The sequence below is a fragment of the Rattus norvegicus genome, chromosome 16 (assembly GCF_036323735.1).
Source record: "Rattus norvegicus strain BN/NHsdMcwi chromosome 16, GRCr8, whole genome shotgun sequence".
NCBI classification, from domain to species: Eukaryota; Metazoa; Chordata; class Mammalia; order Rodentia; family Muridae; genus Rattus; species Rattus norvegicus.
The window spans coordinates 19,449,915-19,477,727 of NC_086034.1; the positions used below are offsets into that span (position 1 = coordinate 19,449,915).

At 45.9% G+C, this 27,813-nt stretch overlaps 1 protein-coding gene across 13 annotated transcripts in view; it reads left to right on the forward strand.

The window, feature by feature from the left end:
- The first annotated feature begins 13,585 nt into the window (after window positions 1-13,585).
- Window positions 13,586-27,813, forward strand: part of Gatad2a (GATA zinc finger domain containing 2A) — an 89,998-nt gene continuing 75,770 nt past the window's right edge. For 3 of the 13 annotated variants that reach the window (XM_063275194.1, XM_063275205.1, XM_063275199.1), the window contains exon 1: window positions 13,632-14,022. The gene's annotated coding sequence lies outside the window, so the exon portion shown is untranslated. Of the gene's footprint in view, window positions 14,023-14,970; window positions 17,895-27,813 lie in introns of those variants that run through there. The other 10 variants (XM_017600035.3, XM_063275204.1, XM_039094339.2 and 7 more) reach the window with 7 other exon arrangements.

Below are 27,813 nucleotides of genomic sequence, written 5' to 3' on the forward strand. Positions count from 1 at the left end.
GGTGCTGCAGAAGACAACTCTGTAGTCTATTCTCACTCCTAACAACTGTCTGTGGGCTTCAGGAATCACACTCAGGCCATCAGGTTTGCTCAGCAGATGCCGCCTCATCTGAGGGGTCACGGAACTCCCACCAGTGTAACAAGGGTCCAACCTATGGTAGATGGGGACAGTCAGAGACAAATAGGGGATGCTGTGATGGGAGAAGGAGATTGTGCGACCAATTTAATCTTATCCCTGACTAGCTTACAAATAAATGAGACTCAGACTGCGGTTATTTTATTTGGCTTTGACAATCACTGGGGAGTCATCCCTAACCTCTGTTTTAAGTGTTGGGCTGGCTGCCTCCCCAGCAGTGTACCCCAGATACTGTTTCTCCTGGTCATGTGCTCACTGCCCATCTCATAGTGGCTTGCTCTCTCCTTCCTCCCGCTCCTTCAACTAGGTCATTCCAAATCCACCTTCCTCTGATCCCTTCACATGTGGGGTAGAAATTTTTAATCCCAATCTGGGGTTTTTACTCTGCCTTTGACCATTTCATTTCTAGATAAAAGACCCATGCAACTTTTACGTTTACAATAAGCCTTAATCAGCACTAGACCTGGGCAGATTAGAATCTACTTTTTTTTTTAAAAGATTTATTTTATTTATTTTTATGTACAGCATTCTGCCTGCATATGTGACTGCAGGCCAGAAGAGGGCACCAGATCTCACTACAGATGGTTGTGAGCCACCATGTGGTTGCTGGGAATTGAACTCATGACCTCTGGAAGAGGAGTCAGTGCTCTTAACCGCTAAGCCATCTCTCCGGCCCAGTATCTACTTTTTTATTAATAATCCCGAGTTGTTATTTATATGTTTCATCTGGATGGTTCTTAAACTCCAACTGGCCAGCCGTAAAGGCCATGTTTTTTTTTGGTTCCTAACCCATGATGTCTTTCTTCTCCATTCACTTTCTCTCTCTAATTTGGTCCCTAACTAGAGGAAGTAAGTATCACCTTTAAAGTCAGTGTAGGCTCTTCTGTGTTTCGAATTATAATGGACGCTTTATTTATACACGGTTTTACTTGGTATTTTTATTTTGTCAGGCTTTGAATCTAAATAGGAAGGTTGTCTTGACTATATTTAGCAGTTTCCCAGCTCCAGGTTCATACCATCTTTAATCAGCAAGCCTTTTGCAACCAAGACAACCTTTATTACACCACACTATGTGCAGCTGCCCTCGTCCTTGGAATATGTGTAGCTGTCTTCAGACACCAGAAGAGGGCATCAGATCCCATTACAGATGGTTGTGAGCCACCATGTGGTTGCTGGGGATTGAACTCAGGACCTCTTAACCACTGAGTTCTTAAGAGCTCAGTGTTTTTAACCACTGATCCGTCTCTCCAGCACTCCCCCTACTAAATTAAAAAGCAAAACACAAAAGTATTGGCTTCTCCTAAGGGTAGAAAAGCTGAGAGGGAAGAATCCGCTCCTGCTCCCTTCGAGTGGACACTTCTAGAGACCACAGCTGTGGATAAGCCACTTCAGATTCTCCCAAACCTGGCACAGCAGGTCAGCCCAGCCCTGCCCTACGGAAATTAATGTTCTGCATTCATGATGTGGGAAGATGCAGCCTAGGTTAGCTGCCATTGGAAGGCCAAAATACCTCCCTGTAAACAAAGGAATGGGGGTAGGGGGCACAGAAGGAGCATTGCCAAGGAAAGCACAGCAACAGCAGGGAGACAGAGACAGGCAAATCTCTGTAAATTCTTCCAACCTAGTCTACACAAAGTCAGGGCAGGACCCTCCACTCATGGATACAGGAGCTAACAATTATCAGAGATTCAATATTACACACTTTCCTTAAAAGTTATTATATAGGTTTTTGCTTAATAACAATTAGGAGGGTCCTTAGCAATTTAAAAAATGTATATACCTCAATCCTAAATTTATATAAAGAGAAGAGGAGCCCAAAAAGAGATGAGACAGGGGTTGGGGATTTGGCTCAGAGGTAGAGCGCTTGCCTAGCAACCGCAAGGCCCTGGGTTCGGTCCCCAGCTCCGAAAAAAAGAACCCAAAAAAAAAAAAAAAAAAAAGAGATGAGACAAACACATGGATACATCGAACATAATCACAGATACCCAACCACAGGACCAAACGTAGCTTAAAAATAAATGGGTATCTTTAGTTATGATCTAATCAAAATAGAGCCTAGCCGAATGGCCAAGGTACTCGGGAATGTAATTTTTTTTTCTTTCCTTTTTTTCGGAGCTGGGGACCAAACCCAGGGCCTTGCGCTTGCTAGGCAAGCGCTCTACCACTGAGCTAAATCCCCAACCCCGGGAATGTAATTTTTTTTAAAGATTTATTTATGTATGTGAGTATTTATGTATTATGTATGTATGTGAGTACAATGTCACTGTCTTCAGATACACTAGAAAATGCATCCCGTTACAGATGGCTGTGAGCCACCATGTAGTTGCTGGGAATTGAACTCAGGACCTCTCCAGCCATCTCTCCAGCCTGGGAATATAATTTTAAGTTTGAGTCTTATTTCTAAAAACATGGGGCTAGGGGTTGGGGATTTGGCTCAGTGGTAGAGCGCTTGCCTAGGAAGCGCAAGGCCCTGGGTTCGGTCCCCAGCTCCGAAAAAAAAAAAAAAATTAAAAACATGGGGCTAAGAGGCAAAACCAGGACTTTACTAAAACAGAGATATCTCTTTTTTTTTTTCTTTTTTCTTTTTTTTCGGAGCTGGGGGCCGAACCCAGGGCCTTGCGCTCGCTAGGCAAGCGCTCTACCGCTGAGCTAAATCCCCAACCCACCAGAGATATCTCTTGGCCAAGCCAGTCATCCTGGCTCTGGGGAGGTGGAAGCAGAAGGGTCAGGAGTTCTTGGTTTTCCTCAGCTACACAGAGTTTACTCAAGCCTGGGTTCCATGAGGCTCTGGTTCAAATATTTGGCAGGGGAATGAGCTAGAGATAACTCAGTCATTAAGAGAATTTACTGCAGGCTGGAGAGATGGCTCAGCTTTGGGGTTGGGGATTTAGCTCAGTGGTAAAGCGCTTGCCTAGCAAGCGTAAGGCCCTGGGTTCGGTCCCCAGCTCCGGAAAAAAAAAAAGAAAAGAAAAGAGATGGCTTAGCGTTTAAGAGCACCGACTGCTTTTCCAGAGGTCATGAGTTCAAATCCCACCAACCACATGGTGGCTCACAACCATCTGTAACGAGATCTGTTGCCCTCTTCTGGTGTGTCTGAAGACAGTGACTGTACTCGTCATATATAAAATGAATAAATAAAAAATGAATAAATAAATATCTTTAAAAAAAAGAGAGAATTTATTGCTCTTGAAGACCATACAAACACACACAAACACGTACAACTGAGCCATCTCTCCAGCCCCACACTTTGTACACATACAAATTTTAAATATTATTTCTGTTTGTTTCTTTCAAGTCTCTCTGTGTAGCCCTGGCTGTCCTAAAACTTGCTCTGTAGACCAGGCTGGCCTCAAACTCACAGAGATCGGCCTGCCTCTGCCTAACGAGTGCCGAGATTAAAGGTGTGCGCTACCTTGGCCTGGCTCCTTACATTTTTAACAATTGCTTTTGTTTTGTTTATGTGTATAGGTGTTTGGCCTATATGTGTTTGTGTCCGTGTGCCTGGTGCCAGGCCAGAGAGGGCATGAGACAGTGGTGAGCTGCCATATGGGTGCTGGGAAACAAACCTAGGTCCTCTGGAAACTTTGCTTTGAATGTTAATAATAGAGAGGGGATGGGGCTGGAGAGATGGCTCAGTGCTTAAGAGCAGTGACTGCTCTCCAGAGGTCCTGAGTTCAAATCCCAGGTGGCTCACACCATCTGTAATGAGATCTGATGTCATCTTCTGGTGTTTCAGCAAGTGTGTGCTCATATACATAAAATAAATACATAAATCTTAAAAAGTAAAGTCAGGATGAACGATGATGACACACGCCTTCTTTTTTTTTTTTCTTTTTCTTTTTCTTTTTTTTACGATGTGAGTACACTGTAGCTGTGTTCAGACACATCAGAAAAGGGCATCAGATCCCATTACAGATGGTTGTGAGCCACCATGTGGTTGCTGGGAATTAAACTCAGGACCTCTGGAAGAGTAGTCAATGCTCTTAACCACTGAGACATCTCTCCAGCCCAACACACACCTTCTTTTTTTTTTTTTTTTTTTTTGGTTCTTTTTTTTTTTTTTTCGGAGCTGGGGACCGAACCCAGGGCCTTGCGCTTCCTAGGCAAGCGCTCTACCACTGAGCTAAATCCCCAACCCCAACACACACCTTCTTTAAACCCAACCTACACTCAGGAGGCAGACAGGTAGATTTCTGTGAGTTCAAGGCCAGCTTGATCTACAGAGAGAGTTCCAGGACAGTCAGGGGTACAGAGAAACCCTGTCTTGGGAAGACAACAGCAAAGTCCCAGCTGGGCTGGGGAGATCAAAGCTTGAGGTCCTGGAGTTCTGATTCTCAGAACAGTAAAAGCAGGAAAAAGCAGGTAAAGTGGATGGGCATGGTGGCCACCTGTAATCCCAGCATTCAGGAGGAGAGCCAGGAAATCGCTAAAGCAAGTGGACCAGCTAGACTAGCAGACTCAAAGAGTTTCCCAGCCAATAATATGCCCTGCCAGATTTATAGGGTAGATAGATTGAGGGAGACGGGAGACATTAACCTCAGGCCTCTACACATAGATGCACACACCTTCACACATGTACACACACACACAGGACCAGTTACCACTGTGTGTAACCAAATAATGACCTGATACTCAGGACCAACGAGAGTGAAGAGAATAGACTCTTGTAAATTGTCCTCTGGCCTCCACATGTGTACCTGTATCATAGTAAACAAACACATACACACAAATAAAATGGAATAATGTGCAACCCCACATTGTGGACCCAGGGCCCCACAGGGCTGTGGCCTGAGCCATCTCCCACCAGGAGTAAATGATACAGATGCCTCACAGCCAGGTCCCAATTCACATACTCCAGTTACCCATTCACTGTTTCTCTAACCTTCTCCAGGAAAACAGACTTTCTCTCTCCAGGAAGCTCTGCCTGCCTCTAGAACATTCTCTGGCAGTGACCTGATGGAAGGAAGTCACTATTGGGCTACACCCAGGCCCCTTGTTCACAGGACGGTGTTCTTTCACCAAGGAGTCCTTAGAGCGCAAGCGTAGGTGACAAAGCAGGCTTTTCCAAAGCTCACTCCAGGTCGTGTCAGCTGCCAGAGGCTGAGTGGCTTTTGCATCCGAATTGACCCAGAGACAGCATCAATGTGCTGCTTTGAGGTGATTTATGGCCCGTAGCCATTTCATCTTTCCAGAATCCTATAAGGTCATGCCTTAATGCATTCCAAATGCTGGACATGCTGCTACCCCTAAACTACTGGGCACGTGCTATCTTACTGTGTCAGTCTCCTAAGCAGCTAGGTCAATGATGTGTTTGTTTGTGTGTTGCTTATTTTAGATGGGGTGGGTGGGTGTTGGGGTGGAGGGGAGTGTGATTAAAGGCAAGTTACTAGTTTGAGACAGGTGTGTGGCAATTAAAGGAGGGGGATTAAGGGCAAGTGTGAGCACACCTTGTGTCTTTTCAGTGACATCTTTGATCCATGCAGGGGGCTAACAGCAGGGGCCTGTTACACCAGCAAGACTGAGGCAAGAGGATCTCAAGTTCTGGACCACCCTGGGTTACATGAGAAGACCCTGGTTAAAGATGGGGGATGGAAAGGGGGAGGGAGAGGGAAAGAATGAAAACCTACCATTTGGGAGGTAGAGGCCACCAGGGCACAAGGCTGCCCCGGGGTACAAAATAGGATCTTGTTTCAAATAAACAAACAAACAGGGATGTGGCTCCTGTTCTGTTCTTTGTGGAGTGCTTACCTAGCATCCACAAAGCCTTGCATCACACAAACTGGATATGACAGTGCTGCAGGCTCAGCATCAGGGAGGGGGAGGCAAGAGGATCAAGAGTTCAAGGTCAGCTGTGGGAGGGAAACACCTTTGATCCCAGCCCTCAGGAGGCAGCTGATCACTGAGTTCAAGGCCAGTGGTCTACAGAGTTCCAAAACAGCCAGGGTTACATGGAGATATCCTGTCCCCAACAAAGACAATGACAAGTTCAAGGTCCTTCTGAGCTACACACGTTTGAGGCCAACCTAGACTTCAGGAGACCCTAGTCTTGGGGTACCTGTGATCTCAGCACTTGTGGGGAGGAGGCCGGAGAGCTCAAGGTCATTCTAAACTACAAAGTGAACTTACCCCTTGGCAGAAAATGATCTATGAGAAACTTCCCTAGAAGCTCTGGGCTTGCTTCCCTCCTCCAATCTCTTGGACACTATGTGGAAGTCCTCAGGACTGAGTTCTCTCAGGTTTGTTTCAGTTGGTCACACTTGTCCCTTCAAACGAAGGACATTTCTAAATACAAAGCCTGCTTTTCTCAGCATCTTCTTTGAGATGTTGAGCAGCCATCAGCTTCTGACAGGGCTGGGCCTGTCCTTCTGGCCTTTGCAGCTCAGATGAGCCTTGCTCCCTTCCTCTCCTCTCCTCTCCTTCCCTTCCCTCCTCTCCTCCCCTCCCCCCTCCTCTCCCCTCCTCTCCCCTCCTCTCCTCTTCTCTCCTCTCTCATTCTTGTTTCTCTGCTCTTGGTTAAGAGCAGATTCTACTCTTCCATAGGATTGGGCTTTGATTCCCAGCACCTAAATTGGAGGCTCACTTCAGGTAAACATCCAGACTCAGGGCAAGCCTGGAGCAAGATGTTCTGATGTTCCAGCAGGAGGCAGCGTCCTCCAGAAACCAGAAATCTGAACAGAGCACAAGTGATCACTCTTTGGGCTCCGTTCATTTACCTGTGGGAGGGAAAGGAGGGACTAGAGTAAGCGAGACCACACCCACACTTGAGGGAGGCAGAGAGGCGCCTGCCTGGGGCTTCAGCTTGTGTGTAAACTGGTGTGGTGGTGCTGTCTTCAAACCCTACAGAAGCTCCAGTGAGCTCACTTCCTCCCTCCTTCCTATACAGCCCAGGAAGAATGCTTTCTCTTTCAGAAACTCGAAATGGAGATGCTCTTCCTAGTGGAAGAGGTCACTGTTGCTCATTGGTTAAAGCATCTGTAGATCAGCTGATCAGAAGTTGATGTCATCCTTGGCTGCGTAGAGAGTTTGAGTTCAGCCTAGACTACATGAAAGTAAAATATCTTGGTGCCAGAGAGGGAACCTGAGTTCAGACCCAGCACCGTGTTGAGCAGCTCACAACTACCTGTAACTCCTTCACGTGCCTGCGTCATTCATACCCTCCCACACACATATACATCATTAAAAATCAACGTGTGTGTGTGTGTGTGTGTGTGTGTGTGTGTGTGTGTGACAGAGCTCCCCTTGCCTCTGCCTTCATTTTGCTGGGATCATCAGTCCTGTTGAACAATAAAATAAATATTAAAAAAAAAATTGGGGGTTGGGGATTTAGCTCAGTGGTAGAGCGCTTGCCTAGCAAGTGCAAGGCCCTGGGTTCAGTCCTCAGCTCCGGAAAAAAAAAAAAAATTGGCCAGCAGCTTTGTGTGGTGGCACAGGCTTGTGGTCCCTTCTTCAGGAGTCTGAGACAGGACCATAAGGCAACTTGAGCTACATGTTAAAACCCTGTCCTCAAAATGCTTTGCTGAAAAGGCCCCTGAGCTCCGTCTGGCCTTGCTTCTGTATATTCTAGAAGCTAATGTCAATAAGCTACAGTTTGCTCCACCCTAGCTTGTAGGTGTCTACCTGATTTTCTCTAGGGAAGCACAGGGGTGCACACGGCAGCCTGTTGGTGCTTTTGTACCTGATCATTTTTCCCTCTCAAAACAGTGATCCGGTTCCATAGAGGAACTAGGACCAAGCCCACAGACCCTCAAAAGGATGCTGCTTTTAGTAGGTCAGGGATTCATGCACATGTCTCTCTCTCTCTCTCTCTCTCTCTCTCTCTCTCTCTCTCTCTCACACACACACACACACACACACACACACAAGCTTAGCACACACACAGTAATGAATGAAGATGCCTGCTGGGATGGAGGGTGTGGTACTTAGCTCTGTGCAAGGCAACTGCCACTTAGTGACTCTGTATGGCTTTACCTAGCTCCCTTCTCTCAGTCTTCCCTCCTTTCTTGCTTCTTTCTTTTCTTCCCTCCTCTGTCCCTCTCCCTTTCCATACAGCCTAGGCTGTTGTGGAATTCCATAGGTAGCTAAAGATAACCCTTAAATTCCTAATCTTTACATGTTTGCCTTCTAAGTGCTGGCGTGACAGTTGTGGGTTAACCTGCGATTTTCCCTCCCTTTCCTCATTTTTTTCTCTTAGAAAAAATAAAGATATATTTAATTTTTATTAACTTGTGTCTATCTGTGCACATGTGCCCTGCAGGTGGCCTTAGAGGACAGAAGAGGGCGTTGAATCCCTTGGAGCTGCACACAGGCTGCTGTGAGCTGCCCTGTGTGGGTATTTGGGTCACCCTCAAGAGCAGCAAGTGCCCCTAAGCCGTCTCTCCAGAGCCCACTTCCCTTTTCTGTGTTTTAATTCCCCTCCCCTTCATCTGCAAGCCAGGCTTTCCTCAAACTCACAGTAGTCCTCTTCTGAAGAAGTGCTGGGACTACAGGCTTGAGGCGGCACCTGGCTTTTGTGTTCTCAAAAGCGGGTCTCACTTTGTAGCTCAGACTAGCCTTCAATTCAGGATCCTTCCCTCCGCAGCCTCCTGTGTGGCAACACAGACCTGGGCCCTCCCACCTGGGGGTTCTAACCTTTTTGCTATCTGTTTGTGGCGTTACTCAGCGGTCAGCTCTCAGTGCTGGTGGAACAGCTTCCTCTGAGCGAGGGAGGAGACGTCTCTGGAGACCAAGCAGCAGGTCTCTCTGGCTGGCAGAGGCCCCGCCTTCCTAACGCCTGTGGGGCCGCCGGGGCCAGCTCCCACTTCCCTATATGGGTGTGAATGTCACTCAGCCTGTTCACCAACTTGGTTTCCCAGACCCAGGAAGGGCCACGCCTTGGTGAAGAGATGCAATCAGCTTTCACCAGGGAAAGGAAACTCATCCTTCAGTCACATGGCTCCTGCTTTAGTTTGTGTTATAAAACTAGGTCTGTCTATGAAATCCATGGTGGTTTTGAACTCACGGAGATCCTCCTACTTCAGCCTTTCTAGTGTTGGGATGACTGTCGGTGCACAGCCATGCCTGTCTTGCCAACTCATTTTGACAGAGGTATTTTGGTGGTTTGGGCCCTGAGCAGGCTGCCCTTAGCTCTGAGGTTCAGGAATTTCACTAGGACATCTACCTGGAGGAGTCTCTCTTCAAAGAGAGTTCATCTCAGAGAAAGAAAAGGTTTAGGAATTGTTTTCTTAGCTCAGGCTGTCCTTGAACTATGAAGATAAGGATGGCCTTAGATTTCTGAATCTCTTGCCTGTATGTCCATAATTCTGGGGCACCGGGTGTGCACCGACACACCTAGTTTATGTGGTGCTGGGAGTGGACACTGGGCACCCTGGGCAAGCACTCTATCAACTGAGTTGCATTTCCAGTCTAGGGCTCAAAACCTTATTATTTGGATTATTTTACAGTAAAGTAGTGGTTTAGTTTTACATTTAATTTGTGTGTGGGCACACATCAAAAAACACATGTGGAGGTGAGCAAACAACTTGTGGATGTTAATTCTGTCCAACATAATAGAAATATGGGTGCCAGGGGATCAAATGGAGGTTGTCAAGCTTAGTAGCAAGTGCTGTCATCTCCTGAGCCATCTTGGTGGCCTCAGGGGTGTGTGGTGCCATCAGGGTAAGAGGGTGTATTGAGCTGAACACTAACTAGAGTATTGCTTATCAATTTATTTTTTTATTTACAATTCAAATGTTACCCCCCTTCTGCTGCTTATCAATTTCTTATTTTTATTTCATGTGTTTTGCCTGCACGTTTGTATGTAAACCACATTTGTTGGATCCTGGGAACCAAAGACTGGGTCTTTTGTAAGAGTAACAATTGATCTAAACCACTGAGTGATCTCTCCAGCACCGTTTTTTTGATTTTTAATATAAGCATGCTTTCCATGAGACCATAGTGCTTTCTCACCCTTGAACATGATGCTGGGTTGGAGATTTAAAGCTTTTTTTTTTTTTTTTTTTGGTTCTTTTTTTCGGAGCTGGGGACCGAACCCAGGGCCTTGCGCTTCCTAGGTAAGCGCTCTAACCACTGAGCTAAATCCCCAGCCCCGATTTAAAGCTTTTTATGTGTATGAATGCTTGGCCTTTATTTGTGTAAGTGTACCACATGCACCAGATCCCCCTGGAACTGGAGTTACAGAGGGCTGTGAGTCACCAGGTGAGCACTGGGAATCAAATCTGGTTCTCTGCAAAAGGAACAGGTGTCATAATTGCTTCTGGATCTAAGATTTAAGTATTACAACTCTCAGTTAAGATGTATTGCACAGTTGATGTAGACCAATAACACTAGCTGAGTGTACCTGCCTTTCTCTTCTGCATACAATGGAGGAGTTAGATAATATGCTGACCTTTGATCACATCAATAATTGTTGATTGAACAATAAAGTATGCTAGGTGTAATGGGACACATCTAACAAGAGAACTATGTGTACTAGGTCATCCTGGACTACGTAGTAAGTCCTAAGCCAGCCTGGGCTACACAGTAAGACCCTTCCAAAAAAAAAACAACAAAAGTTATGTGTACGGTACCAAGAGATCACTGATGGACTGATTCTTGTGCTTGCAAACTTCCCAGTTAGAAACAGGAGTTAAACTAGCTCCTTTGGTTCACATCTCCAGTGTAAGCCTTGGAGAGGATTTCTGGTTTTGTTTGAAGGAGGGTCTTTCTATGTAAAGCAGGATGCCTCGGCCTCCCCTGTGCGAACATGTGCACCATTAGGCCTGGCTTGGGGTTCTGATTTCGTACATAGTGAGGGTGATAACTACCCTTTTTAGGAAGAGCAGGCACAGGTTTGTCCCCAGCTCTGCCAGCCCTTGGGTTCAACATTAAAGGAATGTGGTAGCTCCTGGAACAGAGGTGCCAAAAGCGTGTAGGCAACACATCTTTGTGTTTACCATGGCTTCCTTCCTTAGCCAGTGATGTTGCGCTGGCCTCTAGTTCTCATCCATAATTTTATCTGATGGCTGCCTCAACATTAGTATAGCAAATTTTTTCCCCCGGAGCTGGGGACCAAACCCAGGGCCTTGCGCTTGCTAGGCAGGAGCTCTACCATTGAGCTAAATCCCCAACCCCAGCAATTTTTTTGTATCACTTCAATGTACAGTTCTGCCTGGTGTAATAAATAGGTCTGTCTTTCCCTTTCTTGCATTCCTCTTGGCTCGCCTTCCCTTTGGTTATCTGTATACCTGCCTATGCCTGCTGTACTGAGCACTGGCAACCACAGGTCCTCATTCGCATCTTCAGAATTGAAGGTCCCTCTCCTCATAGCCTTTTTCATTACGTTGACTCACTAGGTTATTTGGTTACCTATTTAGACAAAGCTGGGTCCTTTGGGGGAGGGCTGTAAATCAGGAAAGGACTTTGGAATGAATTAGGGGTCAGGCATGGTAGTGCACTCCTGTCATCTTGGCACATGAAAGATGGAGACAGAGAGGAGTTTAATACTAGGCTGGACAACTCGACACTGCCGAGGAAAATAAGAGGAGGCTCCAGAAGAAGCTCCACTAGTAAGCTACTCCACTAGTGAGCTACTTGATTAGCACAAGCCTTGCAGAAGCTGGGTGTGAAGGCTTATACTTGTCATGCCTGGGATGGAGAAGCCTGAGCAAGGTCTTACTTGTAACTCAAGGATATTTAAGACTAACCTGGGCTACATGAGATCCTGTTTAACAAGGGACAGAACTGGAATGATGGCTCAGAGGTTAAGAGCATTTGGCTGCTTTGCTAGCCCAGGTTCGATTCCTAGACCCTACAAGGCAGTTCATAATTGTCTGTGACTCCAGTCCCAGGGGAGCTGACACCTTCTTCTGGCATACAGTTGGGGTACTGTACTTGGTGTGGACAAGGAAAGCAACCAATTTTGCTTCAACTTTTGCCCAGTGATATGCTGGTTTGGGATTATAGATTAGCTTTATTTGGAAGTGGTCAGAGAGCAGAGAGATTTTTGGAAAGTTCCTATCTAGCAGAGAAATTGTGCAGATGGAGAAGGTCATCCTCAGCTACATAGTAGCAAGTCTGAGGCTAGTCTGGGATACAGGAAACATATCAGAGCATCCTGCAGACTTGGCACGGCATGCTGTCCAATTCCAGCACTTGAAAGACAAAAGAAGGGGGGATCTTTTAAGTTTGAGGGTAGCATGCTCTACACAGATCTCTAGGACCCTGTCTCAAAAACAAAACAGTGAGCTCAAAGTGTAAAGGTTCTTGCCACCAAGCCTGAGGCCCTGAGTTTGAGCTCTTGGTCCCACATAATAGAAAAGGAGGGGGTTGGGGATTTAGCTCAGTGGTAGAGCGCTTGCCTAGCAACCGCAAGGCCCTGGGTTCGATCCCCAGCTCCGAAAAAAAAAAAGAAAAAAAAAAGAAAAGGAGGCTCACTCCTTCAAGCTGTCCTCTGTCTTAAACATGCTTGTCATGGCATGCACATCAAACCCAATAAATAGAATAAATGCTAAATAATAAAGGGCCCCTCCCCCAAACCAAACAGAAGTAAAAAACGAAAGAACACCAAAGGCAGAGAGAGGCAGGCAGGTATCTGAGACTTGTTAAGTTTCAGGCCAGCCGGGGCTACATAAAGAGGCCAGGTCTCAAAGAAGGAGAAAAAAACGTTAAAAGGCTACAACTTGAGTAAAGGGTGAGGGGAAATCTAGGACCTCTCCAGCCCCAAAATTCTCCTCTAGGTGTGGCGGTACAAGAGCTACAGGGTTGGGGGTAGGGCTTCCATTCGGATAGGTGCACATATTCCAGTAGTATTCAGGAGATTCAGGGATGTTGAACCCCGCCACTCCCAAAGTGTTCTCATCCAGGCAATTCTCAGAAAAGTAGGTGAAGACCGAGATCGCCGACGGTGTCCTCAGAACCGGACCAGCGACGCGAACCTAAAGATTCTCCTCCGAACAGGCCAGGGACGCGTCCCAGGATTCTCTTCAGAAGGTGGCGGCGGCCACGGCCACGGTTCCAACGGAAGAGCCTAAGAGCCCCAGCGGCTATGGGAACCAAGCCAGGTCACCAGCCACTTGAGGTCTACTCAGAGGCGCCTGTCCAGGCCCGACAGCCTCCGGTGCATTGTGGGTGGGGCGCCCCTGCTGAGCACAGCGGGGAACCCTCAGCTTAGCCAGTTGCTGGCCGCCCAGCGGCCCAGTCGAACCGCCCTCCAAGGTCCCAAGCAAGCCGGCCACGAATTGACGTGTCCTCCAAGACCGCACCCCTCACGGCATTCCCGCCCCAAACCTAAAGCCCACCCCCATGGCGAGTTGACTGGTTCTGTAACCCGCTCCATTCTTCCATTGGATGCTTGTCTGTCAGTCATCCTGGCCCACCCCCTAGGCCCGTCCCAGCCACCGGCGCGATCCGGAGGGCCAGCCGGCCAACGCGCTCATTGGCTGCTGCGAACTGTCTGTCTTAAGGCTGGCCACACCCCCAGTGGGGTGCGGATCTTGAGCGCCCCGGCCAGACTTCATTGGCTTGCGCCGCCGCCACTCGGAGAGACGTGCCTCAACCCGGAAGTGTGAGAGGCAAAATCTGCCTAGCAACCGGGGAAGCCGGGCTGTGAAGCGGGCAATTTCAGTGTGAGAAGGAGCGGTGAGACCGAGCGGCGGCTCCGAGCGCGCCGCGGCAGCTCCTTCCGCCCGGGGTCAGCGCCCCGGCGCGCGCACGCGCACCCTCGCTGCCTGAGCGCGCCCCGCGCCGCCCGCGCAGTCGGTCCGTCGGTCGTCCGTCGTCCTGTCGCCGCCGCCGCCTCAGGCGCCACCCGCGGGAGCCGTCGCCGTGGGACGAGACCGGACCGGACCCGAGCGCTCTGCCTGAGGCTGGCCCGGGGCCCAGCTGCGGATCGCGCGGAGCTGAGCAACTTCGGTGAGTGCGGGGCAGGCGCCGCTGCCGGGGTCCCCGGCTTCCGGTGCCCCGGGCTCCCCCGGCTTCCGCTTGGCCGGTCTGGTGCGTTTCCCTACCGGACTCTTTAGGGAAGCTGCGTCTGAAGGCCCCCTATTTCTGAGAGCTCCCCTTTTCCGTGGAGGAGCCCCGCGTGTCTGAGAGTGCCCTTTTCTGGGGTACTCCTTGTTTGAGGGCACCCTTTCTTTAGGGGACTTAGTGTCTGAAGGTGCCCTTTCTTTATAGGACCTCACCTCTCTGAGGGTGCTCCTTCTCTAGAGAATTACTGCCTTTCCGCGAGTACCCTAGAAAGGGGGATCTGTGTTTCTGAGAGTGTCCCCTTTCTGAGGGGAGCACTGCTTTTTCTGATTCAACTTTTCTGAGGAATCTAACCTGAGGGACTCTTGTTTATCCGCATCCTCCCTCTACCCCACCTATGAACCCCTTGTTCATACTTGTGAGGGAGAACCTCTTTGAGAAAACCTTCAACTCTCTCAGGGGAGTCTCTCTTATACAACTACCTTGTTGAGAGGAACCCTATTTCAGACCTCCTGAGTTCCCAAGGGGAGCCCCTACTTCTGAGACCCTTACCTCCCAGAGGTACCCTGTCTCTTTGAGGGTCCGTAGTCATTCTTTGAGCACCTCCCCTCCCTTTTCCAGGATCTTTGGCCAAATTTTGTCTGATGAGTGCTCCCCCCCTTCCTTTCTGGGATTCCTTGCCTCCCTCAGGAAGGTCCCACTTCCCTTAGGAGACGCTTTCTTTCAGAGGACCTCTTCTACGGAGCATGTTTCTGAGATCACCCTGCCTCTCAGGGAGGGAGCCTCCTCCCACAATTTTCTAAGGAGGTTATTTCTCTGTTTTTTACTTTTTTTTTTTTTTTTGGACTGATCCCCTCTCTGAAATTCTAACCCCGCTTTTCTGCCCTTATTTTTTTTTTTGGTTCTTTTTTTCGGAGCTGGGGACCGAACCCAGGGCCTTGCCCTTCCTAGGTAAGCACTCTACCACTGAGTTAAATCCCCAGCCCCTCTGCCCTTATTTTGAGTGACTTTTTCTCCAAGTTTTCTCAAATCTGAAGTGCTCCTTGGAGGTTTTCCCCACTTTTCTGAACTGTTCCTAATTTTTTAGCAAGCCTTACGGCTCCTTTTTTTTGGAGGGCAGGGAGGGTATCTCACTGTGTAAGTCACTGGCGGCCTTGAACTCATAGAGATCTGCCTGCAGAGGCCCTTGTGAGCTAGAATTAAAGGCGCGTGTCATTCCTGGTCTTCTCACAATTTTAATTTTAATTTTTTTTTTTTTTCAGAGCTGAGGACTGAACCCAGGGCCTTGAGTTTGCTAGGCAAGCGCTCTACCACTGAGCTAAATACCCAACCCCTTAATTCTAATTTTTTTGAGACTCAGTTTTGTTACATTATACAGATTAGGCTGTCCTTGAATTAAGATTTTCCTGCAAGATTTTCCTTGAGTTTTTTTCAAAGAGACAGGGTTTCTCTGTGCAACACTGGCTGTCCTTGCTCTGTAGACGAAGCTGGCCTGGAACTCACAGATCCACCTGCCTCTGCTTTTCCAGTGCTAGCATGAAAGGCGTGCACCCTTCTTTCTTTTTTGAGGCAGGGTCTCACAGGGGCTGGTCTGGAACTCACTCTGCACCCAGGGTAGCCACAAATTCATGGTCATCTTCCTGCCTCAGCCTGAAGACTGATAGCATTATAGGTGTGAGCCACTATTCCTGGCTTTTTTCCCCACTTTAGCTAGCTGTCCCTTTTACTAGTAAGAGACAATGTGGATTCCTCTTATTCCTGAGGGGTACTACAGCATAGGAGTTCCCCCACCTAATTGTCTGGGATTTTTCCCTTCTTGAGATTTCCCTCCTTTATTTCGTGGGAGAGACATCATTTAGCCTCGAAGCCACCGATTTTAAGATTCCTCTTATTTCTGTGTGATATCCAAGTCTCTATTGTGAAGGGAAAGACTTACAAATGTTTTCTTTTGTTTAGTTTTCTTTCTTGACATTTTTGGGGTTTCTCAGTTATCGTTATCATTGTGTTTTATTTTTTAGACAGGGTCTTTCACTGTGTAGCCCAGGTTGCTCTCAAAGTGTCCGTGTATATATGTAGCTAGGCTGTCCTTGAATCATCTTGTTTAAGCTTCCAGAGTGTTGGATTTTTTTTTTTTTTTTGACTTTTATCTTAACTTTCATAGGACCGAGACTTTTGTGGCTAGAGGGAAAGTTGGGAGACCAATATGCAAAACAAAAAACAGCAAAACAAAAATTTTCCTCCCTAATGCCTTTCTATGTCCTAGGATTTGAGGATGTTTGTGGGTATGTTACTCTTATTTTCTATCGTTTTTTTTCCCCTTTTTAAAAAATTATATTTTTATTTTTGGAGACAAGATCTCTATTATGTAGCCCTGGTTGGCCTGGAACTCACAAGAGTTCTACCTGATCTTCCTGCTTCTGACTCTTCAAGCACTGAGATTAAAGTCATTAGTCACCATACCAACTTTTTTTTTTTTTTGGTTCTTTTTTTTTTTTTTCCGGAGCTGGGGACCGAACCCAGGGCCTTGCGCTTCCTAGGCAAGCGCTCTACCACTGAGCTAAATCCCCAACCCCCAACTTTCTTTTTTTTGAGTCAGGGTCTTGTCATGTAGGTCACTCTGCTCTCAAACTTTTGATAGTCCTCCTGCCTTAGCCTCTTAAGTGCTGGCATTTTAGGTGGGCAATGTCCCAAACTTTATTACATTTTCCTGATATCCGAGGCCAGTGTCAGAAGACTGTGGGCACTGAGAGACAAGGCAGAAACATTGTCTCCCTTTTATCACAAGGTCAAGCCTTATGTATGTTACTTCCTGTCCTGTTCCTCAGTCCTCACAGACACAGGACCTTCCCTTCCTGAAGAAAAGAAAGCACTCCTTTGCTCTTTCAAGGCTTCCTGCTGCGTTGAGCCTCTGATTTACTTCTTGATCAAAAGAGGAGCCCCAGGTTGTGACCTTGGTTTGAAAGGACAAAAGCAGGAAACGGGTCATCTTAGGTCTGGAAAAGGTGCAAAGGGGGCAAGAGACAGTGGAGTTAACTACATTTCAGTAAGTTTTAGGTGACTTTGACCTGGCCCAAAGGAAGGTTTTCCATGGTGTTTACAAATCTCTTATGTATTTTTTTAGTGGCCCACCCTGGATTCCAAGTCACTGCAGTAGCTAATTTTATCTGCTTTGCCAAGGCAGAGCTCTCAGGAGCCTAAGGAAATGAATGCTGGCATTGAGAGATGGTCCACAGGACAGAAATGAACTCAGTTTGAAATCTGAGTAAGTCCTAACCGCTTCGAGTCCCACAGGCTGGTTTCAGGCTGGGAACCAAGAGAGCTGGCCTGAGCAGAACACCAAAGTGGGTGAGCTGTTTGCTTTTAGCCTTGCAACAAGTTGTGTCCCTTTCTCGGTTCAGCTCAACCTTTTACTTTTCTTTCAAGTTTGACTTAACACAGTCTTTCCCTGTTCCTTTTCCATCTTGGTCTTCCTTAATTTGAATCTTTTGTGAAGACTTCTGCTGAGGCTATAATTTGAGTTCTAAATCTGTCAGTGGACCATGTGGACACAAGTTTCAACTCGAGCTATTTTCTTCTGTGGAGAAGCAGTTGGAGAGTTTCCTGGGTCCTCAGCTCTTGGGGTAGTCAAGTCCAGGCAGGAGGCTGCTGCAGACCTGTTGCTTTCCATTGCTTCTTGCTGGTCATCAGTAGGTCCTTGCTCTTAGTGAAGAGGAGAGATGGTGAGGAGCTTGGGACTTAGGGTGTCCTGGGATGAGATCTACATGTATATATTTATCACTTGAAAGAAAACCCAGCTCATACAGTGTTCAAAAAAAGAGGTAAGTGCTGACTTTGAAGTGAGAATTGTTTCCTGTTTGTTACTGTAACAAAATAATTGAGTCAGGCTACTTTATAAAGAGGTTTATTGACTGCTGAGATGGCACAGGGTGTTATGTCAAGAGACAAGGAGAAAGCTATTAGTGTGTAACTATGTATGCACACCTGTACTCTTTTATTGTTATGTATGTATACATGTACATCTGTCTATCTATCTGTCTACTATGAATGAATGAATGAATGAATGAATGACAGGGTTTCTCTGTATAACCCTGGCTGTTCCAGAACTCACTCTGTAGACCAGACTTGTCTTGAACCCAGAGATGGCTTGCCTCTGCTGGGATTAAAGATATGCCACTATGCCCAGCTTTTTCTTTTCTTTCTTTCTTTCTTTTTTAAATGTTTATCTATGTGTGTCTCATTTGTATATAAATTGGAGTGCATCAGAAAAGGGAGTTGGATCCTCTGGAACTGTGGGTATTGGGAAATGAGCTTGGGTTCTGTGTAAGAGCAGTAAGTGCTCCTAACTGCTGAGCCATCTTTCTATTCCCCCTCTTTTTTTTAATGCATACCCTTTTTTTGTTGTTGTTGTTTTTTTAAGATTTATTGTTTATATGTGAGTACACTGTCTCTTTCTTCAGACAGACCAGAAGAGGTCATTAGATCCCATTACAGATGGTTGTGACCCACCATGTGGTTGCTGGGAATTGAACTGAGAACCTCTAGAAGAGCAGTCAGTGCTCTTAGCCACTGAGCCATATCTCCAGCCCTCTCTTAAAAAAGGTTAACAGGGGGCTGGAGAGATGGCTCAGTGGTTAAGAGCACTGGCTGCTCTTCCAGAGGTCCTGAGTTCAATTCCCAGCAACCACATGGTGGCTCACAACCATCTGTAATGAGATCTGATGCCCTCTTCTGGTGTATCTGAAGACAGTGGCAGTGTACTTATATATAATAAATAAATAAATCTGTTTAAAAAAAAAAAAAAAGGTTAACAGATTAGCCAAGGGGGCTTCACCCTAAGGATTGATTCTATTCTAAAGCTAACCCTTATATTTGCCATTGTACCCAGACTCATGTGTGTTAAGCAAGTGCTTTTTTACCATTGAACTGCACTGAGCTGTATTCTCAGTCTTTAAATATTTTTTAAGCATTTTAACTTTTTTTTTTTTTTTGTTCTTTTTTTTTTTTTTTTTTTTCGGAGCTGGGGACCGAACCCAGGGCCTTGCGCTTCCTAGGCAAGCGCTCTACCACTGAGCTAAATCCCCAACCCCTCATTTTAACTTTTTTAATTTTATGAATATGGTATTTTGCCTGCCTGTTAGTGTGGATCACATTGATATATATTCAAAAGAGGGTGTTGAATTCCTAAAACTGGATATGGAGGTGGTTGTGAGCTACTGGGTGGTTCTGGAAGCTGAACCTGGGTCCTCTGAAAGATCAGTTAGTATTCTAAACTACAGAGCCATCTCTCCACACATACACCCCCAATTTTCTATTGTAGTTGTGAGATAGAATCTTGATATGTTTGTTGTTCATTCTGACCTTGAAGCTCATTCTAGCTCAGAAAGGCCTTGATCTTGGAATCCTTCTGCCTCAGACTCCTGAGCAACAAATATGGACTCGTGTCTAAACAGCATATAGCCTGGTTAAATTTCTATTCTCGGGGTTGGGGATTTAGCTCAGTGGTAGAGCGCTTGCCTAGCAAGCGCAAGGCCCTGGGTTCCGTCCCCAGCTCCAAAAAAAAAAAAAAAAAAAAGAAAAAGAAAAAAAAATTTCTACTCTCATTTTTTGGGGAAGGGCATGGTTGAGACAAGGTCTCATGTAGCCTCTGGAGTCATGCTTGCTCTGTACCAAGACCAGCCTCAAACTGCTGATCCTCTTGCTTCCCATCTTCCCAGTGTTGGGATGAAAGACCAATGCTACCATACTTGGCTTTCTCACCTAATAACAGCACAGTTGTGGTCTCTGTTGTTGGGGGTTGGGGGGGTCTTAAACTACACCCATATCATAGCAGGATAATACCTCCTTTTTGGAGGTTTCCCTTTTGATGCTTTAAGGGGCTTCTTTGTCCTAGTTGTGTGGTTTACCAAGTTATAGCACAAACCCAGCATGTTACTAAAGATTGGAGTACACTGCTACTAAAGATTGGAGTACACTGCTGTGAGTGAAAGTGAAGACCGGCCTGCTGCCAGGAGGTGCTCATAACTTGAGGGAAGGAGTGAACCTGAGGTAGTAGACTACTAGATGATCAGCACAGGTTGCTTATGATGCTCATGAAGTTAGGGCCCTGGCCTGGACTCCCAGACCAGAAAACATTCTGCCAAGCTAAATATCCTCAGAGAGAAACAAATGTTGGGAGTTTTTCAGTTTTTCTGTGTTCTGTTACCAGATGTGAGAAAGATTTGCCATGTGGCAGGCACTTGTGTTTGCTTTGGCCTTGGCATCTCCTTCCGTCAAATGGGGTAATTTGTGAGTGAAGGGCAAGTAGAGAGATGCATAACTAATTAGACCGGAGGCAAAATAGAAGATAATGAACTAGAAGAATTGTGGGAAGCCAAAAAGTAGGTGAGCTGCAATCTTAAAGTACCCTGTCCCGTTTTGAAACAGTATAGGATGTGGAGCAGTTACCTGGTAAGTTACAGAACTTGAAAAATGAACCTTTTTCGTGATAATGGATCAGACAGATTTGGGAACAAAAGACTGGGAAAGTGTTGTACAAAGGCACTTAACTACACATAATAATAGTACTTTAAGAAGACCCGTTGTAAGGCTTACTGCCCAGGAGGAGACTGGAAGTCATCTGAGCTCTGGGATCTAGCTCTAGAGAGTTGCGATGCTAACCCCAGTCCTGGGGCTGAGAGGAAACTAGGAGAAGGTGGATTGGGAATGAGAGGGCAGGACAGTTGCATGCATCCTCATCTCTGCTTTTTGGGATAGGTACTCACTACGTAGCCCAGACTGGCCTCATGATCCTCTAACTTAGGAACCTTCTGTCTCCTGAGGGTGGAGATTACAGGCATGTGTCTCCATGCCCACATGGGATACTTTTTTTAGTGGATTTTTTTTTCTTAGTAATTAGTGAAAGCTCTATAATCATGGTGGGTGAATAGTGTGGCAACAGATGGATAAAACCCAGGGGGGAAATAATGAGTGAAAAATCTGAACCAGGCCCTCCAATGTTGGAAACAAGTCAGTCTTTTATAGCTCAAGCTGACTCTAAACTCCACACCTAGCCCAGAATGCCCTTCATCACTGATCCTTTTGTGTCTACTTCCTTAATGCTGGAATTACAGAAGTCTAACAGTATGTTTAGTGACTTTGGCCTTTTTTTATGGGAGGGGGAGGCAGTGTCTCACATAAAATTAGGATTGTCTGTCAGTTTGTCATTTTATCTGTGTAAACAGGGTATTAATCTGTAGACCTGACCAGCCTTGACTACCTCTGCCTCCTAAGTGCTGGTATTAAAGTCATGCCTGGCTTGACTTGACTTTTAAGCTCCCCTTCCCTGAGGGTGTTTCTTTGTGTAGTTCTGGCTATCCTGGAACTAACTCACTTTGAAGACCAAACTGACCTCAAACTCAGAGATCTGCCTGTCTCTGCCTCTTGAGTCTTTTAACATTTTAAGTAATGTCTACTAATCTTAAACTTTGAAAAGGGTTTTGGTTTGATACATTAAAAACAATTTTTATTTATTTCAGATGGGGTTTTTCACTGGTCACAGTAGGGTTGTTTGGTTGGCCAGGGAGCCCCAGGGATGTGCCTATGTTCACCTCTCCAGTGCTGGGATTAGAGGGTTCTTCACCATGCCTGGCATTTTGAACCTAGATTTTAGGACTGGAAGACAGGGGCTTACTGTGTCATCCAGGTTGGACTCAAACACATGGCAATTCTGCCTTAGCCTCTCTAGTGCTGGAACTGCAGGCATGAGTCATTATGTAAGCTAGCTTATTTTTATTTATTTAATTAAAAAGCGTGTACACGCACGCGTGTGCATGTACGCGTGTACACGTGTACACGCGTACACGCGTGTGTATAATCAACTTAGGGAATTCACTCTTCTCCTGAAATTACACTGTCTCTTGAGCCACAAATGTTGCTGTTGAATGGGTAGCCCCTCCACTGTATCTATTTATCTAACAGGAAAATTTTCAAATTTTTTTCCATTTTAAGGATCTTTACAGCAATAAAAAAAAGCCTTGGGTAGGTAGAACCAGTATTGGTCTAGGTACTTTTTTTTTTTTTTTTTTTGAGCTGGGGACCGAACCCAGGGCCTTGCACTTGCTAGGCAAGTGCTCTACCACTGAGCTAAATCCCCAACCCCGATCTAGGTACTTTTATTTATCAAATATGACGTGGCTATCGGGCAGTGCTGAAATGCATGCATGTGGGTCCAAATATTGCCCCTGTCCTGCTCCAGCCAAGGAAATGTTGATTTATATAGCTGAAATAGCCAGGGAAGTCAGGGTTTCCTTCCTGCTGCAGACAGCACTGGGGTATTTGTTCCCTGTGGGATGCTGAGGATAAGAAATAAGGAGCCTCTTTGGGAACTGGGAAATGACTACTGTATGGGGTGGAAGTCTAATGAATGAGGTGTTATTTGTAATGTCCAGTGTCATGGCCTGGCCCTGTTTGCAATCCCACCCTTTGTGATATATCACAGAGTATGGATAGATTCCTTATAAACTGGCCTGTAAAGGTTACATGAGTAATTAAGGAAGTGTTCTAGCCAGCACTTGGGAGACTGAGGCAGGGGGATTGTAAATTCAGCCTTGGCAATATAATGAGCGTTCTTACTCTCTGTTCTCCCACAAAAAATGAGCTGCTATGGCAGGTTTCTGTTTGCCATCAATAAGGTGGATTTATTTTATTTAAATTACACACATTTAGCTGTTGTGGGAGGGCATATAGTCAGAGGACAACTTTTTCAGTAACTCCTCTTCTTCCACCATGTAGGTCCCAAGGATTAACCTCAGGTTGTCAAGAAAATAAAGTGTTTTTATTTATTTATTGAGGTTCTAAGGATGAGGTCTTAGGCTCTCAGTCTCACTAAGCAAGTAGTGTTACTATTGAACTACATCTCTAGCACCATTTAAAATATTTTAAATTATATTTATATATTTATTGATTGATTGGTGATTTGTTGAATGATATAGGGTCTCACTATATCCTTAGCTAGCCTGGTACTCACAGAGATCTGCTTGCCTCTGCTTCTGGAGTGGTATATGTCACTGGATGTGGTACCACACACCATTAATTCTAGAACTTGAGAGACAGAGGCAGGCAGCCCTGAGTTTGAGGCCAACCTGGTATATGGAGTAAGTTCCTAGATAACCACAGCTGCATAGAGACCCTGCTTCAATATTAATTATTTAAAAGCAGATTTATGTGTATGGGTTGCATTAGGATTCTCTAGAGTAACAAAGCTTATAGAATGAATTTCCCCCCCACCCCTCTCTATATCTGGCTGCAGTCCAGATAGTCCGACAACGCTGGCTGGGAATCAAAAGTGTAAGAAGCCAGTGGCTGCTCAGTCAACAAGACTGGGTGTCTCGGCTGCTCTTCAGTATGTGCTGGAGTCTTGAAGGGAGCTCCAGTGCCAGTGAAGGAATGGATGTGCCAGCAAGCAAAGCGCAAAAGCTCTTCTTCCATTGTCCTTATATAGGTTCCCAGCCGAGGGTGAGGCCCAGATTAAAGGCGAGTCTGCCCACTTTAAAAATTCAGGATCAAGGGGCTGGGGATTTAGCTCAGTGGTAGAGCGCTTGCCTAGGAAGCGCAAGGCCCTGGGTTCGGTCCCCAGCTCCGGAAAAAAAGAACCAAAAAAAAAAAAAAAAAAAAAAATCAGGATCAAGGGGTTGAGGATTTAGCTCAGTGGTAGAGCGCTTGCCTAGCAAGCTTAAGGCCCTGGGTTCGGTCCTCAGCTCTGGGGGAAAAAAAAAGCCGAACACCAAAAATTAGGATCAAAGGCATGGCATATGCCTTCTCTCAAAGGTCCAGATTAGAAATGGATTCACCCACTTCAAACCAGGAAAAAAAATCTCTTACAGGTACGCTGTTCATTTCTGCATTGTAGTCAAGTTGACAACCAAAAATAGCCGTCACATGGATGTTTGGCTTATCTGTACCACATGTGTTCCTGGTACCCAAGAAGGCCAGAAGAGGGTTTAGGATCCACTAGAAATAGAGTTACAGATTTTTGTTAGTTGCTGGGAATTGAACCATCAACTCCAACCTCAGGAATGCCTTTCAAAAAGTTATTTTTGTATGTGTTCATTTATTTACTTATTTATTCTGTATGTGTGTGGGTGTTTAGTGCATGCCATGGCATGTGCGTGGAAGTCAGAATCTGAGTATCAGCAGTCTGCCCTTTTCTTTCTTTCTTTTTTTTTTTTTTTTTTTTGGTTCTTTTTTTTCGGAGCTGGGGACCGAACCCAGGGCCTTGCGCTTCCTAGGTAAGCGCTCTACCACTGAGCTAATTCCCCAGCCCCCAGTCTGCCCTTTTCTGCTATGTGGGCCCAGAGGATGAGCTCAGATTGTTAGGCTTGGGGCAGCAAGACCCACTGAGCCATCCTGCCACTCCCCCACCCTCCTGCTATTAAAAAATAATGTAGGTCTGGTGATGTAACTGCAGAGCATGCACAAACCCTAGATTCAGTCCTCAGCACAGTTTAAACTCAGTGTAACTGATGCAAGGGGATCAGGAGTTATTGGCTACATAGAAAGTTTGATGCTTGAATGAGATACAAGAGGCTGGGAGACCTTGTCTCAAACAAATACTTAACTTAGTTTGAATTTAAAAATTGGAAGTGTGGCGTTTATTGCTTGATGTAACTTCCCATGCCGGCAAAAATCTCAAGAGTGTTTGCCTGCCTGAAGTGAGCCCTGGGTCTCACCAGTTCGGAAGTGAGCAGAATGGTGGCTTTCACTGAGCTGCCAGCCCAGCTGCAGACAAGGAGACAAGCCTCAACACCATGGGATTTCCTGGAGGTTACCCCTTGATGCTGCAGCCAGTCTCATTGGGAGCCTGAGTGTCTATTTCTGGGAGGTTTCAAGATGAAACCTCACTGCTTCTCTAACTTCCTCGCCTAGCTTCTGTTTCTTCCCTGGAAACAGAGGCCAGGAGGCTCTGTGGCATTTGCAAGGTTTATGATGGCTTTTGGCAGTGGTTGATTCATGGTAACTGGCTGAGAAACCAGAGAATCTGGGGTAGTCAGTGAGAGCAGAATGCTCAGCTTTGAACCTGTGGAAACCATCATGCTGTGTGTTTGAGTTCTATGGCATCCCTTTAGGCAGAGGTATTAAAGTAGTTAAGAGCTAGGGGTTGGGGATTTAGCCCAGTGGTAGAGCGCTTGCCTAGCACTTCCCCAGCTCCGAAAAAAAAAAAAGAAAAAAAAAAGAAAGTAGTTAAGAGCAAGTAAAGTCTTTTTCACACTGAAGCTTTTTTCCTTTTTTTGGTGGTGCTGAGTGTGGAACCCAGAGAACTGCTCATGTTAGGCAAGCCCCAAGAGATATAGCTACTTTCCTACTTGTACCTTCTTACTTGCTTTCATTAATTTTTTGAGACAGGGTCCTGCTGTGTTACTCAGGCTGCCTGGGACTCCATCTTTCTGTCTCTGTCCCCTTTTGACTACAGGGTACAAAATCTTCCTTTGTTGCCCAGGTTGATTTTCAAATCCTGGGCTCAACTGATTTCCCACTGTAGCTGGGACTGTAGGACTACCTAGTGGTTTTTTGTTTGTTTGTTTGTTTGTTTGTTTTTTGTTGTTTTTAATTAGTTTATTTTATTTATATGAATATACTGTAGCTGTTTTCAGACACACCAAAAGAGGGCATCTGATCCCATTACAGATGGTTGTGAGCCGCCATGTGGTTGCTGGGAATTGAACTCAGGACCTCTGGAACAACAGTTAGTGCTCTTAACCTCTGAGCCATCTCTCCAGCCCAGTTTTTTCTTTTTTTCTTTCCCTTCTTCTTTTTTTTTTTTTTTTTTTTATTCTTTTTTTCGGAGCTGGGGACTGAACCCAGGGCCTTGCGCTCTACCACTGAGCTAAATCCCCAACCCTCTTTTCCTTCTTCTGAGGTTCTTGCTATTACCCTTGGAATTCAGGAACCTTTGGGATTACCACCATCCTTGGCTGGCTTTAAACTCTCACAGTTCTGTCTTATATCTACAGTTCTGAGATTATAGTGGGCACTACCCTATTAGCTTGAAATAAAAAAAAAAAAAAATCAGGGCTGGAGAGATGGCCTGATGCTTAAGATTGCTTGCTGCTCTTCTAGAAGATTCAAGCTCAGTTCCTAATACTTAGGTTGTTTACAGCCACCTATAACCTCAGATCCAACACTCACTACTGGCCTCCTTGGGTATCCTATAGACAGACATGGGTTTGGTAGTGTACACATTAATCCTGGTACTTGGGAGACAGAGGTAGATTGATCTCTCAGTTTGAGGCCATCCTGTTTTACATAGTATGACCCTGTCTAAACCCCCCAAAAGTATTTAAAAAATATTAAGAAATTCAGACAAGGAAGATTACTAGACATTATCATCTGACACAGAATCTCTGACCCAAACTCACTATGGAGTCCCGGGGAAGCTTGAACTGCTGCTCCTTTTGCCTCTTCCTTCTCAGGGCTGGGATGCCAGACACGCACTATGGCAGTCCCAGGGACAGAACACAAGGTTTTGTGTGTGCTGATTGAGGATTCTACTACCTGAGCCCCTTGGCTGTTGCTGATTACCTGGGGAAGGTGAGGGTTCCAGTAACTGCCTGCCTTGTAAAGTTAAGAGTACATGAGGTGGGGTTGGGGATTTAGCTCAGTGGTAGAGCGCTTGCCTAGGAAGCGCAAGGCCCTGGGTTCGATTCCCAGCTCCTAAAAAGAACCAAAAAAAAAAAAAAAAGTGCATGAGGTTCCCTTTACCCTGATGTCACTCTGTTCTATCTGAATAGGAAGGTGCCGTTTTGACATTGTTGTTCTGGGGTGAGGCTGGAAGTCTCAGGCTTGATGTTAATCTACCCAGGTCAGTGATTGGACAGATATTTGTTTCCCTTAAGTATGGACTGTGTCAGGGCTGGAGTCAGAAAGCAGGTGGGTTCTCATTTAGAGAACAGAAGTGGAGTGTGTGAGGGGAGTAGAAAGAGGACTGTAAAGGAGTTCCTGATAGGCCTTTTTCTGTTTTCCTTCCTCTTAACACGATTTGGGAGATGGAGAGAAAGGCCCACCCTGGAAGTGGCTATGAACAAGTCCAGTCACTGTGCTTGTGACTAGCTCCCATCTCTTGGTTCCTGTTGCCTGTGAGTGGATACTAGCTTCCTCTTTATTTTCTGTGCACTCTGAGAACTCTGTGCAGACTTAGTTCTTACACCCCAATTTAAGCACTGAAAATCCTTCTTTGTGAAATGGCATGTACCCACAAACCCAGAGACCCTATGGGACAGGGTGGACAACCAGAGCACTGGTGTCCTGTTGTGATATCACCAGGTTACCTTTTGAGGGGCTACCAGGGAGGTGTTATTCCAGAGGACCAGCAATTCCTGGCACCCACATGACAGCTCACAACTGTAACTCCAGTTCCAGGGATTCCAAACCCCTCATACAGACAAGCATGCAGTCAAAACACCAATGCATATAAAAATAAAAATAAGGTTTTTGTTTGTTTGTTTGTTTGTTTTTTTGTTTGTTTTTTTTTTTTTTTAAGATTTATTTTATTTATTATATATAAGTACACTGTAGCTGTCTTCAGATACACCAGAAGAGGGCATCAGATCTCTTTACAGATGGTTGTGAGCCACCATGTGGTTGCTGGGAATTGAACTCATGACCTCTGGAAGAGCAGTCGGGTGCTCTTAACTGCTGAGCCATCTCTCCAGCCCGGGTTTTTTTTTTTTTTTTTTTTTTTTTGGTTCTTTTTTTTTCGGAGCT